General features: G+C 44.6%; 2 protein-coding genes across 4 annotated transcripts in view; one reads left to right on the top strand and one right to left on the bottom strand.

Moving 5' to 3' along the window:
* Positions 1 to 20,271, bottom strand: part of LOC145354869 (protein cholesin-like) — a 326,372-nt gene that overhangs the window by 33,722 nt on the left and 272,379 nt on the right. The window lies entirely within an intron of this gene.
* Positions 1 to 20,271, top strand: part of gpr146 (G protein-coupled receptor 146) — an 88,499-nt gene that overhangs the window by 7,963 nt on the left and 60,265 nt on the right. The window contains exon 2 of one of the 2 annotated variants that reach the window (XM_080206419.1): positions 12,427 to 12,567. The exons of the other annotated variant lie outside the window; for it this stretch is intronic. The gene's annotated coding sequence lies outside the window, so the exon portion shown is untranslated. The remainder of the gene's footprint in view (positions 1 to 12,426; positions 12,568 to 20,271) is intronic. 2 annotated transcript variants of the gene reach the window in all.

The following is a 20,271-nucleotide window of genomic DNA, read 5'->3' as shown; positions in this document are numbered from 1 at the left end:
GCTTGAATCTATCATCAAGGAAGAAATAGCGAGACATCTGGATATAAACTGTCCCATTAGTAAGACGCAGCATGGGTTCATAAACGTTTGACTACCTTGGTGGAATCCTTTGAGAATATTACATGTGCAGTGGACCATGGGAACCCTGTGGATGTGGTGTAACTGGATTTCCAGAAGGCATTTGACAAGGTGCCACATCAAAGATTGCTACATAAGATATAGGTGCATAGTGTTACGGGTAATAAATTAGCATGGATAGAGGATCGGTTAACTAACAAAAAGCAAAGAGTGGGGGTAAATGAGTCTTTTTCTGGTTGGCAATCAGTGACTAGTGGTGTACATAAGAACATAAGAAATAGGAGCAGGAGTAGGCCAACTAGCCCTTCGAGCCTGCCCCGCCATTCAATAAGATCATGGCTGATCTGTCTTGGCTCAGTTCCACATTCCCGCCCTCTCCCCACAACCCTTAATCCCCTCTCTTATCAAAAACCTCAGGGATCAGTGTTTAGACCACAATTGTTTACGATTTTCATAGATGATTTGGAGTTGGGGACCAAATGTAGTGTGTCAAAAATCGCAAATGACACTAAGATGGGTGGAAAAACAAAGTGTGCAGAGGACGCTGAAAGTCTGCAAAGGGATATAGATAATTTAAGTGAGTGGGCCAGAGTCTGGCAGATGGAGTACAATGTTGGTAAATGTGAGGTCGTTCATTTTGGTAGGAATAACAGCAAAATGGACTATTATTTAAATGGTAAAAAATTGCAACATGCTGCCGTGCAGAGGGACCTGGGTGTCCTTGTGCAGGAATCTCAAGGAATTGGTTTGCAGGTAATTAAGGTGGCACATGGAATTCTGTCCTTCATTGCTAGAGGGATGGAGTTTAAAAACAGCAAGATTATGTTGCAGCTGTATAAGGTGTTGGTGAGGCCACACCTGGAGTATTGTGTGTTGTTTTGGTCTCCTTACTTGAGAAAGGATGTACTGGCACTGGACGGGGTGCAGAGGAGATTCACTGCACTGATTCTGGGGTTGAGAGGGTTGCGTATGAGGAGAGACTGAGTAGACTAGGGCTATACTCATTGGAATTCAGAAGAATGAGGGGCGATCTCAAAGAAACATATAAGATTATGAAGGGAATAGACAAGATAGAAGCAAAGAAGTTGTTTCCACTGGCAGGTGAACTAGAATTAGGGGGCATAGTCTCAAATAAGGGGAAGCAGATTTAGGACTGAGTTGAGAAGGAACTTCTTCACACAAAGGGTTGTGAATCTGTGGAATTTTGTGCCCAGTGAAGCAGTTGAAGCTACTTCATTAAACGTTTTTAAGGCAAGGATAGATAGTTTTTTGAACAGTAAAAGAATTAAGGGTTATGATGAGTGGACAGGTAAGTGGAGCTGAGTACACAAAAAGATCAGCCATGATTTTATTGAATGGCGGAGCAGCCTCAAGGGGCCAGATGGCCTACTCCTGCTTCTTGTTCTTACATTCTTATGATCTGAACTGTACACAATATTCCAAGTGTGGCCTTACCAATGTCTTGTACAACTTCAATAAGACTTTGTACAACTCCTGTATTCAATGTTCTGACCAGGGAAACCAAGGATGCTGAATGCTTTCCTCACCACTCTGTCTACCTGTAACTCCACCTTCAAGGAGCTATGAACCTGTACCCCGAGATCTCTTTGTTCTCTCCCCAGCGCCCTACCATTAACTGAGAAATCTGGTTCAATCTATCAAAGTGTATCACCTCGCATTTATCTAGATTAAACTCCATCTGCCATTCATCAGCCCACTGGCCCAATTGATCAAGATCCCTTTCAATCCAGGATAACCTACTTCATTCTTCACTGTGCCACCAATCTTGGTGTCATCTGCAAACTTACTAACCATGCCTCCTATATTTTCAGCCAAATCATTGATATAAATGACAAATAACAGTTGACCCAGTACCGATCCCTGAGACACACCACTGGTCACAGGCCTCCAGTTTGATAAATAACCCTCTATAACAATCCTCTGGCTTCTGTCATCAAGCCAATTTTGTGTCCATTTAGTTACCTCACCCTGGACCCTGTGAGATTTAACCTTATGCAACAACCTACCATGCGGTACATTGTCAAAGGCCTTGCTAAAGTCCATGAAGACAACATCAACTGCACTGCCCTCATCTACCTCTTTGTTACCCCTCCAATAAACTCAATCAAATTTATGAAACATGAGTTTCCACTCAGAAAGTCGTGCTGACTGTCCCTAATCAGTCCTTGCATCTCTTAAGTGCCTGTAGATCCTGTCTCTCAAAATACCTTCCAACAACTTACCCACCACAGATATGAGGCTTTTCTCTGCAGCCCTTTTTAAACAAAGGCACATTTGCCACCCTCCAATCTTCAGGCACCTCACCTGTGACTATCCGTGATTCAAATATTTCTGCTAGGGGACCCGCAATTTCCTCCCCTCTTCCTGGGCATCGAACAGGAAGGAGAAACAGAGGGGAACCTGGGGCATGAGTGGAGGAACCTGGGGTGTTATGAAAGGGGAGGTTCATCCCCTCTTTGAGAACTAATATTTAACCACTCAAAGAGGAATACCTCACCTCATAATCTGTTTGTGAGAAATAGTACAATGTACTCTTCAGCAAGTTTTAGTGGTTAAATCAAAATAACTACCTGAGACTCTCTCAGTAAAATCAACAAGTAAGAATTTATTTATCTAACAATGAACAGGTTAACTAAACTATTAGCAAACTAAATAAAACACTATTCTAACAGAATGCTGTCTAGATAAATACAACTCTCACTTGTTAACAAAAAAAATAGAAATTTTAATCACTCCCAAAATACAGTCAGGTTTGCCATCTTCTGGAATCGGTCTTCTTCCTTCTTTCCGGAATCTCTGGTTTCTTTTGCTACCTTTACTATCAAGATGAGGCTTTCTTTTAAGACATAAATGCAGCTATGGGAGCCAGCCAGTTTCTCTTTCTCTCTCAGAGCTGAACTAAACTAAACTGTCATTCAGCAAATGGCAGGTGCTCTTCTCCTCCAGTTTGCCTCTGCTGCCCCGTCTCTTAAACCCCCAGACAACATAGTAACAGCCCCACAATAGGATTGGTTTACAGTTAACCAAAACATCAAATTCAAATCTGACAGGCTGCTGTTATTCAAATGCCTGGTTTAAACTGATCGGGTAAACTTCAAAAACCACCTGTTGGCCTAGCCCCCCCATCACAATGTTTCAGTCTGTGTACCTGCATCTTCTCTTTTTTTAAACTCTAAACAGACTGGAATTTTACAACTGCTAGCATTTTACAATTTTTTCAATAATTTTACAAACACTAACAGGGGCGACAGTGAGGAAACTCGGGGCGGGGGTGGGGGGGGAGGTGGTGCGGCCTGGGGCCAGGGGTGTGAGGATGGGACCTGGGGACAGAATGGGGTGGGGAAAGGGGGGAACCCGGGGCCAGAGTGGGGCGGGGGGAACCTGGGGTGAGAGTGTAGAACCTGGAGCAATAGCGGCGGGGGGAAGAGGGGGGGCCGGTGCGAGAGCAAGGGGACTGGAGGAAGAGTGAACAGCAGGTTGGGTAAGTAGAAGGGACAGGAGAGGGTGGGGGAGGGGGAAGGAAATGGAGGGGATACTGAGGGACGGGGAATGGACAAAGAGGGAAAGGGAGCGGATGATTTCTCTGTGGGATATTTTGAAAGAGTTCTTGGAGGGAAGAAGTAAATTTGAAAGAAAAGTGACCAAATCCTTTATGCCAGCCTATTCTTCTGTGATTGATTGTATTTTCCATCATCCCAAGTTACCCCTCCGTCCGCAGCATCCACCTTTCTTCCTATACCTTTGGAGATGCTGTTTGCTGGTGGCCCAGAGCTATGACACTCCCACCACCTGCTCAAAGCTGTTTGCCATTTCTTCAGCGTTTATTGCAGAGACAGTATACAGTTAAGTATTTTGCTTTGGAGACAATATTTAGTTCAGATTCTCACTGGATAAATTACATATAAGGAGAGAAAGCAGCACAGATGTGAATGCGTGCCATGTTATTAAAGTCGCTGAGTCAACAAAGGGCATATAAAGAGGTGTTTCTCTTCACAAAGCTGAATCAACAATATTTCTTGTTCGACCCATTTCAAGCCCTACACATAATTAAGCTTGAGCACAGAGGTTGTAACTTGTGGAGAAAAATATTAATTTAAGCGTTGAATCGTACAGCCCAAGCAGTAGATCATTCTCTGTTCCAGGACAGAGTACAGCAATCTGCTTTCATTCCTTCACAGCGCGAAGCAACCCAAAGTTAGCCCTCCCAACCTGTTCACTGTGTCCCACTGGCTAGCAGCCTTCCCCCTCTGTCAGGCGGTCACGAGTTCAAGTCTTACTCTACAAATCTCGACTACATAACTCACGCAGATGCTCCCAGTGCGGTACTAAGGGAATGCTGCACTGCCACAGTTGCCAGGTTTTGCACTAGCTTTTAGGTGTCCAGATCACCTGTCCTGGTCCCGCCATGCCAACACTGTAGTTAAGAAAGCCTATCAACACCTCCACTTTCTCAGGAGACTAAGGAAATTTGGCATGTCAGCTACGGCTATCACCGACTTTTACAGATGAACCACAGAAAGCATTCTTTCTGGTTGTATCGCAGACTCTTACTCTGCCCAAGACCGCAAGAAACTACAAAGGCTCATGAATGTAGCCCAATCCATCACGCAAACCAGCCTCCCATCCATTGACACTGTCTACGCTTCCTGCGACCTCGGCAAAGCAGCCAGTTTAATAAGGACCCTACGTACCCCAGACATTCTCTCTTCCACCTTCTTCCTTAGGGAAAAAGATACAAAAGTCTGAGGTCACGTACCAGCGGCTCAAGAACAGCTTCTTCCCTGCTGCCGTCAGAATTTCGAATGGCCCTCACTCACATTAAGTTGATCTTTCTCTACATCCTAGCTAGGACTGTAACACTACATTTTGCACTCTCTCTTATCCTTCTCTATGAACAGTATGTTTTGTCTGTACAGCGAGCAAGAAACAATACTTTTCACTGTATGTTAATACGTGTGACAATTAAAAAAAAATCAAATCAAATCAAACCATTGAGCCGAGGTGCTGTTTGCCCTCTCAAGAGGGACACAAGATCCCACGGCCCTGTTCAAAGAGCATGAATTGGTTCCCCCTGGTGTCCTGATCAATATTTATCTATTTGGTAGATGGATGGATTATCCGGGCAATGTCACTCTGTGGGATCTTGCTGTGCACAGATTGGCTGCTGTTTGCTCCAATGGCTGTGAAGCACTCCAAAACACCCCGAGTTTGTGAAAGGTGTCTCTCCGTTAAACCCAGAGGAGATTTACCTCTCTGCCAGTTACTGGATCAAACTGAAAGTTGCCAACGTGCAAAGAATCACAGCAGATGTTATACAAGGCACTGCAGCCAATGGCACCTCAGGTTCCCAATCGCAGAGGAATGGAAGGTGGAGGGGGTGGGCTGTGTCAGACCTGATTGGGGTGGGGGTGGGGGCTGCAGGGGGAGAAGAGTGTCATGGATTGGGGGTTGGATGGGATTGGGTGGGGAGGGGGAATGATCATAGAATCATAGAGTCCTTACAGTGCAAAAAGTGGCCATTCAGCCCCTCACATCTGCACTGACCACAATCCCAAGTAGGCCCTATCCCCATAACCCCATGCATTTACCAAAGCTAGTCCCCCTGACACTAATTTAGCATGGCCAATCCACCTAACCAGCACATGTTTGGAGTGTAGGAGGAAACCCACATAGACACGGGGAGAATGTGTAAACTCCACACAGACAGTGACCCAAGCTGGGAATCGAACCCAGGTCCCTGGAGCTGTGAGGCAGTTGTGCTAACCACTGGGCCACCACGCTGCCCTGTGCAATGGGTGCTCCTGACCGTGTCGGACCCTGGTTAAGCAGAGGGAGGGAGGGACAGGGGTGCAGAATGGGTGGGGTAGGGTTGGGCAGGAAGGGAATCATGTGGTCTGATGCAGTGATCTGGTCTCCTGGGAGCGTGAGAGGGTAAAGGTAGCTCCCAATCACAGTAGACCCCAGGCAGGGGCTTGATCACCAGGGACCTAGAGGTGGGATGGCCCCCAACTGCAGCAGTGAGGGAGTGGAAGCGATGGGGAATTTGATCATGGCAGACCTAGGGCAGAATGGTGGACTGTTTTCAGAGGACCATTAAATGGGGTCCTGATCACAGGGGACCTGAGGGTAAGGCAGTGAGTGCCTCCACTCACAGGAGACTTGGGAGAATTGGCCATTGCTGAAACAGTTCTGTAGTAGGCGCTCTTGCCTCAGAGTCAGAAGTCACATGTTCCAGCTACACGCATGGATTAGGTTACCATGGAAACCTGTCCTCTTTTGCTACTTAGCTTTACTGGGTATGAAACTGAAAAGACACCCTGATGCAAAATTATGTCTATGTTTTCACTCTCCGTGGCCAGGCACAGACCAGTGACAAGCAACCTAGGCCAATGAATGAGCCACATGAGTGGCCCTCCAACTCAGTGGGCCGCAAGATTGAAATCAGGCTTGCTCAGTAACCATGACACTGTGGATAAGATTAAATACATGTAATTAGGGGAGGCGATGGTCTGGCAGTATTATTGCTAGACAATGAATTCAGAAACTCAGCTGTATCCATCCAGGTGACTTAATATGAATTTCCCGTTACTGCCACGTTTAACCTGACAGAGTAAACAATTTCATCAATAAATAGAAAGGCTGTGGTTATGAAGAGACTCTGGGGAAACTGGGATTCTTTTCATTACAGAAGGTTAAGAAGGAATTCAAGAGGCCACCCAAAATTATGAAGAGCTTTGCTTCAGTACAGGAGTGACTATATTTCTAAAGTAATAGATTTTTTGACTATAAAAGTGCTTTGAGACCTCCTCAAATCCCCAAAATTTCTGTGGAACTCACTAGAGAAATGCAAGTTCTTTCTTTTGAGGAAGAAAAAACTATTTCCATTGGTCAATGGGTCAATATCTAAGATTTCACCAATTACATGAAAGAAGAGGTTAGGAGACAGTGGTGGTGGGATGTTCGAGCAGGGAATGCCTTTCTTGGAACCACGATGATGGTGCTGAAACCCAAAAATGGTTTTCATGAGGGATGTGGAAAAAAAAATTTTTAAACCGTCTGGGGGAACTGGCAGGCAAACAGGAGTAAATGTTTCAGAGTCAAAATAAGATGGGCTGAATGGCCTGCGAAAATACTTTAACTGCACTTTCAGGGAGGAGTGGGGAGGAGAGGTTGGGAGGGAATGGCTCAAAAACTTGCTCCATGCAAACCTGCCTCACAGCCACAATACACAGCGGGCAAGCTAACTTGCCTGATAGTGGGGCATCCAGGTCCCTCTGGCTGCTCCTGTCCACCAGTCCCGGCAGGCACTATATCTCGGTAGTGGGGACTGTCAGGACTGCAACCAAGCCTCAGAAGAAGGCCCAGTGGATTCCCCGAGCGAGGGAACTCCATGGTACTGGGTCCTGAGGGTTTGGCCAGCTTAAGGAGAGGGGTGGAGAGAGGCGTGGGCTTTGGAGGCAGATAGGAAAGAGTTTGTCGCTGCCTAATGTGCCAAGGACACAAAAATGTCAGGAGATTACAGATAGCTCCAAGAAAAATAGAGTGGTAATAGACAGAGATTTTAACTTTCCCAATATTGACTGGGACAGCCATAGTATTAGAGGGTTGGATGGAGAGAAATTTGTCGAATGTATTCAGGAGGGATTCCTCATTCAGCATGTGCATGGCCCGATTAGAGAGGGAGCAAAGCCTGACCTCCTCTCAGGAAATAAGGAAGGACAGGCGACAAAAGTGTTAGTGAAGGATCACTTTGGGACCAGTGACTGTAATTCTAATAGTTTTAAGATAGCTATGGAGAATGATAGGTCTGGCCCAAAAGTTAAAATTCTTAAATTGGGGCAAGGCCAATTTTGATGGTATCAGGCAAGAATTTCCAAAAGTTAATTGGGGGAAGTTTGTGGGAAGATAAAGGGATGTCTGGTAAGTGGCAGGCTTTCAAAAGTGTGTTAAGCAGGGTTCACAGTAAGCACATTCCTCTTAGAGTGAAGGGCAGGCTGGCGGAAGTAGGGTATTCTGGAAGACTCGGGATACTGAGGCCCTGGTCAAGAAGAGGAAAGAGAAAGAGGCACATGACCATGCATAGGCAGCTGGGATCAAGTGAATCCCTTGAAGAGTATAGGGGGTGTAGGAGTACAGTTAAGAGAGAAATCAGGAGGGCAAAATGGGACATAAGGTTGTTTTGGCAGATAAGACAAAGGAGAATCCAAAGAACTTCTACAAATACATAAAGGGCAAAAGAATAACAAGGGAGAGAGTAGGGCCTTTTAAGGATCAACAAGGTAACCTATATACAGATCCACAAGAGATGGGCGAGATCCTAAATGAATATTTCTCATCAGTATTTACTGTTGAGAAAAGCATTGATGTTAGGGAACTTGGGGAAATAAACAGTGATGTCTTGGGGCTAGTTTAGGGATTTTGAAAAAAAAGGCAGCATGGACAAGTTGGGCCGAAGGGCCTGTTTCCATGCTGTAAACCTCTATGACTCTACGTGGGGTTACCGTGATGAGGTCTGGGTAGGAATGTTGTCGATACAAACCCAAAGGGCTGAATATCCTCCTTCTGCACTGTAGGGATTTTATGATTACATGATTCGATGAAACCTCAGTTGTTTTGTAACTGAAACGGAAGAATGCTCGTTCCCCTTTCAAAGTACACATATGCACAGTTTGCAGTCCTACTGCAGTACAATAACAACTTGTATTTGTCTAGCATCTTTAACAGAGGAAAATATTGTAAGGTGGTTCACAAAAGCATAATCAGGCAAATTTGACATCAGGCCACTAAAGGAACCACCAGGACAGCTGGCCAAAGGCTTGGTCAAAGGCTGGGTTTGAAGGATGAGGGAGAGGTTGAGAGACTCACAGAGGTAATTCCACAGCTTTGAAGGTAGAGTCGCCGTAGTCCAAGCTGATCACAGGCTGCTCAGTCTCTCTCTTCTTTGAGGAGGAGAGATGACTAGTGGTGATTTAACTTGAGGATCAACACACCTCAGGCAGGGGACATGGTTGAGAAGGCAGGATCTTCATGAATAACCTCAGCAGTACGAGAATTGAACCCGTGCTGTTGGCGTCATTCTGCATCACAAACCAGCCATCCAGCCAACTGAGCTAAACCGACCTCCCAACACAGCTGCCAATGGTAGAGTGATGAGAGCCAGAGAGGCCAGAGCTGGAGGAGCGCAGAGACCTCAGAGGGCTGGAGGAGGATACAGAGGTGTCAGTGAGGCCACAGAGGGACTTACAAACATGGATGAGAATTAGAAGATTGGGGCATTACAGAGCAATGCACCTGCTAACTGTGGTGTAGAAAAGCCAGCAGCTACAAAGGAATCCAGGCTCCGTCCGGATGGTTGGGCCTTATGTAGTACAATAGGTAATGAGGTGAGAATGGGAGCACCGCCTAATTGCAACAAAGCCTTTAACAGTAACGGATGGACTGTTTTGCTTTTTTGCTGGTGCATTTTTATCTAATGACAGGCGATAAAATGTCACCAAGCAAATCCAGGAAAACAGCACAACATGTAGCTGGCAGATTGAAATGCAGCGCATGGAATGTGTCTCCAAGGACAGTGCGGGATATTTTCCTTGGAAAAATTCCATCAACGATGTACTCTGGGCTACAAAAATAAATCAGAGGAAAGAGTTGGGTTATAGTGTGTAAAAACAACTGTTAATTGCACTGTGCCATAGAGTTCATGAAAACAGACAGGGTCTTGTGCAGAAAACACAGTCTGCTTTGCTACACTGTGTATCAGCCAAGACTACTTCCTTCCTTTAACTGACTTTGGAGTATGACTTACCCTCTCTGTCCTTGTGCAACTGCATATGGCAAGGTAAAACAAAATAACTTATTAAATTCCATTCCAAATCATTATATTAAAGCAGATTTCTTCAGTCACACATTCCAATTTTTCAAAGTCAAGTCACCCAGCCACTGAACTGCAACTAAACATACGCTGCTATTTGATACGTTCTCAACACATGGGTCTTTCCTTCATTCTAAAGTTAGGAACATTCATTCATGAACTTACACACTGTGAGGTGTTGATGTACACCCCAATTCATCAAAGTGAGAGTGTTTTGAGAGCACGAGTCCTTAGGGAAAGTAACATGGGGAGGGCAGACCCAGTTGGAAACAGGGGTCATTAAACCAGAAGGGATTTTAATTCCCCCACCGCCCACTCCCTCCACTTGCCCCCAGGTGATCATATCAAGAGCAGCAGATGATCGGTAACAGTTTGGATTGCCAACTGTGTAGGATTGTCCTGGAATCTCCAGGAACGAGAGAGTAATCTCCTGGACTCAGCTGCCGGCAAACCAGAAGAAAAGCCTTCAAAACGTACACTTTTTTGTTTCTAAGTTTCTTTTGAACCTTTTCACTTCTCAGTTCAAGCAGTATTAAGAATTTAAGAGACGGTTCTTTGACTGACATTGAGCGCTTCAGGGTGAGAGGCAAGATGGCAGAGCCAAAGGAATCATACCCAACCAGAGTTGGTAGCCTCATGGTATAACCGATTCCTCTTTACTTCACATTTCCCAATTAAAATTGCTTATTCAGCGGCACGGTGGCACAATGGTTAGCATTGCTGCCTCACAGCACTAGGGACCCAGGTTCAATTCCCGGCTTGGCTTACTGTCTGTGTAGAGTTTGCACGTTTTCTTTGCGTCTACGTAGGTTTCCTCCGGGTGCTCCAGTTTCCTCCCACAATCTGAAACACACGTTGGTTAGGTGCACTGGCCATGCTAAATTCTCCTTCAGTGTACCAAGAGAAGCCAGAGTGTGGCGACTAGGGGATTTTCACAGTAACTTCATTGCAGTGTTAATGTCAGCCTACTTGAGACACTAATAAATAAACTTCAGAGTTTAAAATTGCTTATTCAGTTTTTGCTATAATTAAAATTGCTTATGCAGTTTTTCTTTAGAGACAGGATTCCCAATTTGCTGTCAAATCATTGAATTATTGAATATTTCCATTTTTAAATGTCAAACTACCTTGCTGTGGGCTGTATTTCAAAAATTGTGAAATATTTGGAGATCCTTCACTGGATCAAGCACTTACCGAGATGCATTTCTGTATTATCTTGGGGAGAACACCCTGTGTGGGCTAAAAGAGAGGATTAGCTTCAAGCTGCCTGAGCTGAAATTTTTGTTCTCTTCTTAAAAGTTTTAATGTTCATTAAGGTGAGGGACATTAGTCTGGGGAATTGATTTTTTTTTCTCCTGCATGCACTATTAATTGCTCTCCAGCACAACCAGCTGCATTTGGTGATGCTTATTCTACTTTGCCCCAACAATGTGCCTGAACACAGCATCATCTGTCTGTTGTATCTCCATTTCTTACACTGGGCTTGTCTTCTCTCGACAAGAGTGTCATTGGTCTGTGAATAGGATCATTAGTGGTCCCATATGAATTGGATTGAGTCAGCCCACACTCATTTCATACAGGGCCTTTTATACTAAGGAAACAGGAGATTTTTACTTTGGACTGCAAGTTGAACCCAAGTCTCTATGTGATGAAACATCCATTAATACAAAGATATCTAATGACAGTGGGCATCTCTGGACTGATGCAGGTCTGAGGATTGATGTGCGCGGATGGGGGTTCAAGCCCACACTTGGGCCAACACAGCCTCGACACTGTGATTTAATGCTGTTTTGCCATTCAGGACACACTCAAAACAGTGACGCGGTCATGACCCTCCGCTGGCACTGCTTCCAGATTCTGAGTGGGGTAAAGTAAATGCGAAACTCAGGTTTGACCTCTCCGCACACTGCGGTCCATGGATAATAAAAAGGAAAAAAATTCTGGGTTGACAGTCGTATTCTTAGAACAGGATTAACAAAATGAGTAGAACTTGCACAAACACCTGTTGTAGAGGGCTCCTTCACGGGAAAAAAAGGCAATGCGGCATCATAAGTTGTTTCACAGTCACGAGGAATGGATTTATTCCAACCATTTCTCACTTTGGAGCATTTAAGAGGAATCCTCTCTTAGAATAAATTGACTCCGGGAGACAGACCCATTTTATTGATGAACTTGGGGGTCTTGCTCTGTCTGTCCGCCTCTGCTGGAAGGAATCTGCCAGCAATCCAATGTAGACCAGGCAGGCCTGGCAGAGAAGCAGCATTTGCTGATCAAAAATAGAGTCGCCCAACTCTGGTTGAAATTATTCCTGGAGGTTTTAACACATGACCCTCCTGCCAAATGCACGGTTTCCATCCAATCAATATTTTTAATAAACAATGAATGTAAGCATTTAAATCATTAAAAGAAACCTAATTGCTCAAAGGCCGCTGATTTTCCTCCTGGGGTTTTGTTCGCAGTTGTATCAAGAAGATAAATCTTCACTCCCTGGAGACTCCAGGGCAACCCTGTGGGCGTAGCTAGAACCACATATTCACACTAAACAGTCGTTACCGACTACTGCCTAAGTGATTGGAGTGAGCAGAGGAACTTGCGCCAAGGTACATGGATTGATTTGCTTTCAAAACAAAAGTACTGATTTGAAATGTCATGGTCTCATAAATTGTCGAGGGCTTCCTTTGTCAGGAATCCAGCTTCATTTCAGTTTCTCTTAACAGTTTCAAAATGAATGAGGGAGCTGACTGCAGAATGACGAGGCTGTGTAATTTTGTAACAAGTATCAACATGAACCGCTATATATGCGATTGGGATGAATCACACGAGGTGCTTGGATCACACTGTCAGCAGATAATACAACTGCCCGTAAAGACAGACATCACCTCACTCGTGTTACTGTAAATAACCTAACGGCTAGACCTGGAAGAGTTTATGATTTCATTGCTCAGATTCTCTCCAAGTTGTTATTTCCATGTTCATAGAATTCCTACAGCGCAGAAAGAGGCTATTCGGCCCATCGAGTCTGCACCGACCACAATCCCACCCAGGCCCAATCCCCGTAATCCCACACATTTACCCTGCTAGTCCCCCTGATTCTAAGGGGCAATTTAATTTAGTATGGCCAATCCACCTAACCCACATATCTTAGGAGTATGGGAAGCAAGCAGAGCCCCCGGAGGAAGCCCATGCAGACATTGGGAGCACCACTGTGCAGCCCTAAGATGTCCTTTTAACATGTTCCTTATTGAACAAGCCTTTGATCACCTGCCGCCACAACTCTTCATGTGACTTGGTGTCAAATTTTGGTTTGATTGCACTCCTCCAAAGCACCTTGGGACAGTATATGAATGCAAGTTGTTGAATGAACGCAACATGCTACAACACTGGCACAATGGCACTGTGGTTAGCACTGCAGCCTCACAGCGCCAGGAACCCAGGTTCAATTCTGGCCTCAAGTATGGAGTTTGCATGTCCTCTCCGTGCCTGCGTGGTTTTCCTTTGGGTGCTCCAGTTTCCTCCCACACTCCAAAGATGTGCAGGTTAGGTTGACTGGCCACGCTAAATTGCTTTTTAGTGGAATTATGGGGATAGGGCCTCGGTGGGATTGTTGTCAGTGCATGCTCAATGGGCCAAAAGGCCTCCTTCTGCACTGTAGGGATTCTATGATCCAATGATTTTTAAAAGGAGGAGGGATGGAATTCCACAGATTTAAGGCTTAGGCAGCTGAAGACACAGCCACCAATTCTGAAGCGATGAAAGTTGCAGATGTGCTGGAAGCCAGAGCTGGATGAGCACAAAGATCAAACGCAAACCACGACAGTGAAATCTTGCACAATCTTTCGTATAGATTTGTTGCTATGTACAGGCTGCCTAGAAGCATTTCAATCTTGGCACACTTATTGCAAAGTGTAGCTGCAGGTTTCCTTTGCAATTGAGCAAAGCTGCTTCTAATGTTAAGATGGTGTACTTGATAATTTCTATCTCCTCTGCATTGATTGCATGGAAATAATCAGCATGGGAACCTTGCCTGTTCGCTCACCATTTCAATAGTAATTCTCCCTCAGTGTGCCCGAATATGCAACAAAGTGTGGTAACTGGGGGATTTTCACAGTAACATCATTGTGGTCTTAATGTAAGCCTACTTGAGACACGAATAAATAAACTTAAACTAATTAAATCCAAGAAGTATTTGCAGTTACAGATGCAGGAAAAACTAGCACTGGCCACCCGGAGTAATAAGTAACAAGCCAATCACTATGTAAACATGAAAGACATGTTTGAAAGCAAGAACCTGCATTTACAAAGCACTTTTTTTTACATTCACAAGTTCTCTGAAAGTATTTTACACTCAATGAAGTATTCTTGTAGTGAAGTTGCTGTTGTAATGTGGCAGCCAATTTTCACAGAGCAAGCTCCCACACATAGAACTGTGACAATGCCCTGAATTTTTTTATCAGTGATGTTGGTTGAGGGTTAAGTATTGGCAGGACAATGAGGACATTTCCAATGCTCTTTTGTGAAATAATACCTGAGCAGGCACGTATTTTCATTTCATCTGAAAAGCAGCACCACAGACAATGCAGCATTCCCTCAATACTGTGCCAAACTAGATTTTTCTCTTCAAGTCTCTGGATGTGGGACTGGAACCCACGTGTTTCTGACTCAGGGGTGCGAGCACTACTTACAGAGCTGGAGCTGACAAAAAGTTTAGGTTTCTCTGTTGAGTTCTTTCACCAGATGGACTTCAGCCATAACACAGGAAAGGGAAATAGGGCAAGAAGATAGAGTTAAAGCAGAGGTTCAGTGACTGAATGGTGACACAGTAGACTTAACGGCTTTTTATATCTCATCTGATGATCAACTTACCACGCATTTCTAGCAACTTCTAATTTTTATTACTGAAATCCAACATTGCGTTTCCTGCCAGTGTTTCTTTGCAGCAATCAGCTTTGGGGCAGCACCAAGCAATGGGCAGCACCATATTGGTCACCTGCCCAATAGCTCTGCTCCACTGAAGTCTTTGCAATCACCCAAGGATGAGGACATGCAACAGGTGGCCAGTGCAGCAGCACCCGTTCTGTGTCCCCATTTCAAGGCAGAATTCTAACAACCTTATCTAAGGAATGATGTCCTTGCTATAGATGGAGTACAGTGAAGTTTTACCGGTTTGATTCCTGGGATGGCAGCTCTGTATTATGAGAAGAGCTTAAGTCAGTTAGGATTATATTTGTTGGAGTTTAGAAGAGTGAGAAGGGATTTCATAGAAACCTATAAAACTGTAACAGGGTTAGACAGGGTAGATTCAGAAAGAATGTTCCCAATGGTGGGGGAGTCCAGAAAGAGGGGTCATAGTTTGAGGATAAGAGGTAAATCTTTTACAGCTGAGGCAAGGAGAAATTTCTACATCCAAAGTGGTGAATGTGTGGAATTCACTACCACAGAAAGGAGCTGACGTCAAAACATTTTGTGATTTCAAGAAGAAATTAGACATAGCTCATGGGGCTAAAGAGATATGGAGGTGGGGGGATCAGGATATTGAATTTGACGATCAGCCATCGTCAAAATGAATGGCTCGAAGGGCCAAATGGCCTACTCCTGCTTCTAGTTTCTATGTTCTAACCCTCAGAAGGGTTAGTTCCATTTAACAGAGCAGCCGTGTTGGTACAGGGTCCGCATTCCACAACTGCAGTACCAGCATGCAAAGAACAGAAGTTTGAGAAGTTTGCAATGCTGTGCAGTAGCTTCCTCGAGGCTGGGGATATCAGCGTACAGTGAGAAAAAGGAAGAGATAATAGTGGAAAGAGAAAAGAAAACTCTGGCCCCTGCCTCACACCCCCCCTATCAAAAGAGTTACAGCATAATGACAAATTTGAGTCCGTTCCTTCCAGAGAATGGGTGACGCATTAGACTAGAGCAACAAGTCCAAATTAAGGAGGAAAGGACAAAGAATTCTAATAAGGCTTCAGGGATTTGGGATCCCTGTTTTTCTCTGTTATTAATGAGCTGTTAAGAGAATGTGGAACAGACTGCTTTAAAAAGATCCAATTTCAAAGGGCAATTTTGTTAACTGAATCAACTGCAAATAAAGGGAATTTCAGGCGGAATTTCTGTACATGACAGTCATGAATGTCATTGTGAAAGAAAGGAAATTGGTCACAGTAATAAAACTTTCTGAATAACATTACTCCTTTCACCATTTCTCCGAATTGTGACGTAACACATCCCCTCCTGCACACAACCAAAATTTGCACTGCAGTTGCCAACATCTTGTCTGACATAAAGTTTACTTATTAGTCACAAGTAAGGCTTACACCAACACTGCAAAGACATTACTGTGAAATTCCCCTAGTTGCCACACTCTGGTGCCTGTTCGGGTCAATGCACCTAATCAGCATGTCTTTCAGACTGTGGGAGGAAACTCATGCAGACACGGAGAGAACGTGGAAACTCCTCACAGACAGTGACCCAAGTCAGGAATTGAATCTGGGTCCCTGGTGCTGTGAGGCGGCAGTGCTTACCACTGTGTCACCGTGCCGCTCTCTGAACAGAGAGTGACATGGTACCGGCCTTGAGGGTGAAAATCCAGGCCACATCTCAATAGTTCAAGCCACTGCACCCTCTCCAGGGTGAGTGAATGTCCCTGCCTAAGTGTTCCCACTATGGATTAGTCAGGATTTAGCCCAGCTTTGCCCATTTATGGCTGAGCAAGAGATGAAACAATCTAACCTATATAAAGTTATATTATGTCTAGCTGGTCACATAATATTTCCTCATTGTGTCAATGAATGATAGATTTATGTATGTCTTTCATGAGACTAGCAAGTCCCAAAACTCTTTGCAACTAATGAAATAATTCTATAGTGTAGCTGCCATTGTGAAAAACAGCAACCAATTTGTGTAAAAGAAGCTCCCACAAATGGCAGTACATCTTCTAAGAGATGAATGCCAGCCAGGACACCAGGGGGAATACACATAATGACCACCATATTATAGCCAAGGGATCCTTTATAGGCACTGTTTAGTTATACCCCTAAATATATAACACACAGAAACCAGTGACTTCGAGTCACAATAGTGTTGAGGGATTTAAGGACTGCCACATTCTGAAATTTTGGCACTTCACACAGAATTTGAGACTGAATATAGTTTCTTAAGCTGACCATCAGTAGCTTATCGTTGACAATATGGCGGCACAGTGGTAGGTACTGCTGCCTCCAGCACCAGGGACCCAGGTTCGATTCCAGCCTCAGGTGACTGTTTGTATAGAGTTTGCACATTCTCCCTGTGTCTGCGTGGGTTTCCTCCAATTACTCCAGTTTCCTCCCACAGTCCAAAGATGTGTGGGTTAGGTGGATTGGCCACGCCAAATTGCCCCTTAGCGTCAGGGGGGCTAGCAGGGTAAATATGTGGAGTTATCGGGATTGGGCCTGGATGGGATGGTTGTAGGTACACATTCGATGGGTCCAATTGCCTCTTACTGCACTGTAGGGATTCTATGATACATCAGTTATTTCTGATTTAATTCACATTGCTCTCATGAAACAGTAGACATGTTGAATGCAGATGAAAGCGCTAATGAAGTGGGTCTAAGGCACAAAGTGCAACAATTCGATCTATACTACAAAGCAAATAAAATCAATTTATATGTTAAAATGTTCATACATTTTTGTATTCTCCCCCCCCTTTAAAATTATTTTTTTTCTCTTCAAGTCCCGTCCAGTCCCTTCTCCAATCTTAAGGGCCTGCTGACCACTCGAACCAGTTGCTAATCATGGAGTGGGTAACCGTCCAAATTTATCCTTTATTACTTTGTGGGAGTAATGCTTTTGACCATGTGGAACCTTATTTTAAAAGGATCTATTCTTTCATGGGATGTGGGCAACGCTGCCAAGGTCAGCATTTGTTGTCCATCCCGAATTGTCCTTTGCTTGCTTGGTCATTTCAAGGGCCATTAACAATCAACCACATTACTGTGGATCTGGAGTCACATGTAGGCCAGACTGGGTAGGCATGGCAGATTTCCTTCCCTAAAAGGCATCAAGTGAATCAGATGGGATTTTACAACAATCAATGATAGCTCCATGGTTACCTGTTACTAAGACCAGTTCTCATTTCCAGATTTTATCAACCAAATTTAAATTACACCAACTTGCTGCAGTGGGACTTGAACCCGTGCTCCAGGGTGGAATGGTGGCACAATGGTTAGCATTGCTGCCTCACAGTGCCAGGGACCTGGGTTCAATTCTGGCATTGGGTGACTGTCTGTGTGGAGTTTGCACATTCTCCCCATGTCTGTTTGGATTTCCTCTGGTTGCACCAGTTTCCTTCCAGAGTCCAAAGATGTGCAGTTACTTGGATTGGCTAAATTGACCCTAGTGTCAGGGAGCTTAGCACAATAAATAAGTGGGGCCACAGGAATAGGGCCTGGGTAGGATTGTGGTTGGTGTAGACTCAATGGGCCAAATGGCCTCCTTCTGCAATGTAGAGATACTATGGATTCTATGATTAGCCTGGACCCCTAAGTTATTAGTCTAGTGACATTACCGCTACCATTTCCCCGTGAAAGATGATGCCCTACCTTGCCACCTGGCAAACATTAGCCTGTGCCAAACTTTTTCTGTGCTTAAACACTTCCAAGGCATCAATCTCTTCTGGTCAAGTTGATAGTGGTCACTGCTAACTTCACACTGACAATTAGAGCTCCCAGCAAGTTCAACTCTCACCATCCCCGGCGCAAATCCTCTCCTGCTTCCCGTCAGTGATTTCTACACTGTCCCTGGCTTTTACAGAATACCCTGTTTTCACTGCAACTTTGCACACTAGATGCTTTGCAGTCACATAGTAGAAAAGTGAAAAACTCAAGGCTGGTTTCAGTTACGGTGCTTTTAACAACAGAGTCAGAAATCTCTTCTCGGGACAAAACAAAGGATGGATTCTATCCCCACACATTGCAAATTACAATCATGGAGATTTCATGATGAACTTAATTACAAATGATGATGGAAAGGAATCTTTCTGCATTTGTATAATAGCAGGGGTACAATTAATTTTTCACTCTAAAGGACTGTAACTATTTTCCCCCTTTGGGGGGAACTGTACCTTACTGAAACAGCAAATATTCATAAGGAAGCAAGAATGTTGATTGGATAATGCAGCGATGTAACAGTCGGGACAGCCAATGAGATGTTTTGTGGAGCTAATCAGGAGTTTGTATCTGTGATCTCAACCCGTGAGCTCAGTTTCTGATTGTAGCCCAGGCACCTCCCTGCAAGCAAGGAGAGGTAATAATAGACAGATGGCCTCCTGGGCTAGTTTGCCATCCTCTGATAGCTAGTCTCAGTAAGGGGCTTGGGAGCTGGTTAATGATTCATGAGGCATGACATCTGAGTGCAAAAGGGGAGAAACTTTTGCTGGCCAATTGGAAGGGAAGTTTAAAGCATTTTCTTCCCTGGACTCACATGTAGGCCCAATTGGGTAAGGACAGCAGATTTCCTCCCATGAAGGACAGTGGTCAACCAGATGGATTTTTGTAACAATCTGCAGTTTAATGATTACTATTATTGCTAACTGAAAATATGAATGCAGTCAAAGGGATTGGCACAGAGAGGAATCTGTACCAGAGACTGTGCAAGCTGAATTAACACAGAAATGCATACACACACACACACACATTCCCAATGGATATTACTAATTCAATTTAGTCACACTGAAGTCAGTTCTCACAGAAAAATTGAGCCAGGGTGAACAACTGGGACAGCATGGTGGCATAGTGGTTAGCATTGCTTCCAGGGACCCAGGTTCAATTCCAGCCTTGGGTCACTGTGTGTGGAGTTTGCACATTCTCCCTGTGTCTGCGTGGGCTTCCTCCCCCAGTCCGAAGATGTGCAGGTTAGGTTGATTGGCCATGTTAAATTGACCCTAGTGTCATTACCCCTAGTGTGGGGTTATGAGATTGGGCCTGGGTCATAAGAACATAAGAAATAGGAGCAGGAGTAGGCCATCTAGCCCCTCGAGCCTGCCCCGCCATTCAATAAGATCATGGCTGATCTGAAGTGGCTCAGTTTCATTTTCCCGCTTTCTCCCCATAACCCTTAATTCCCTTGCCTACCAAAAACCTATCTACCCGCATCTTAAATACATTTAGCGAGGTAGCCTCCACCACTTCAACGGGCAGAGAATTCCAGAGATTCACCACCCTTTGAGTGAAGAAGTTCCTCCTTAACTCCGTTCTAAACTGCCCCCCCCCTCCTATCTTGAGGCTGTGCCCTCTAGTCCTGCTGTCCTTTCTGAGCGGGAAGAACCTCTCA

This window comes from Carcharhinus amblyrhynchos, chromosome 18, assembly GCF_965287045.1.
Source record: "Carcharhinus amblyrhynchos chromosome 18, sCarAmb.v2.hapA, whole genome shotgun sequence".
NCBI classification, from domain to species: Eukaryota; Metazoa; Chordata; class Chondrichthyes; order Carcharhiniformes; family Carcharhinidae; genus Carcharhinus; species Carcharhinus amblyrhynchos.
Note: the sequence above shows the minus strand (reverse complement) of the source record. Positions and strands in the feature narration are given on the sequence as shown.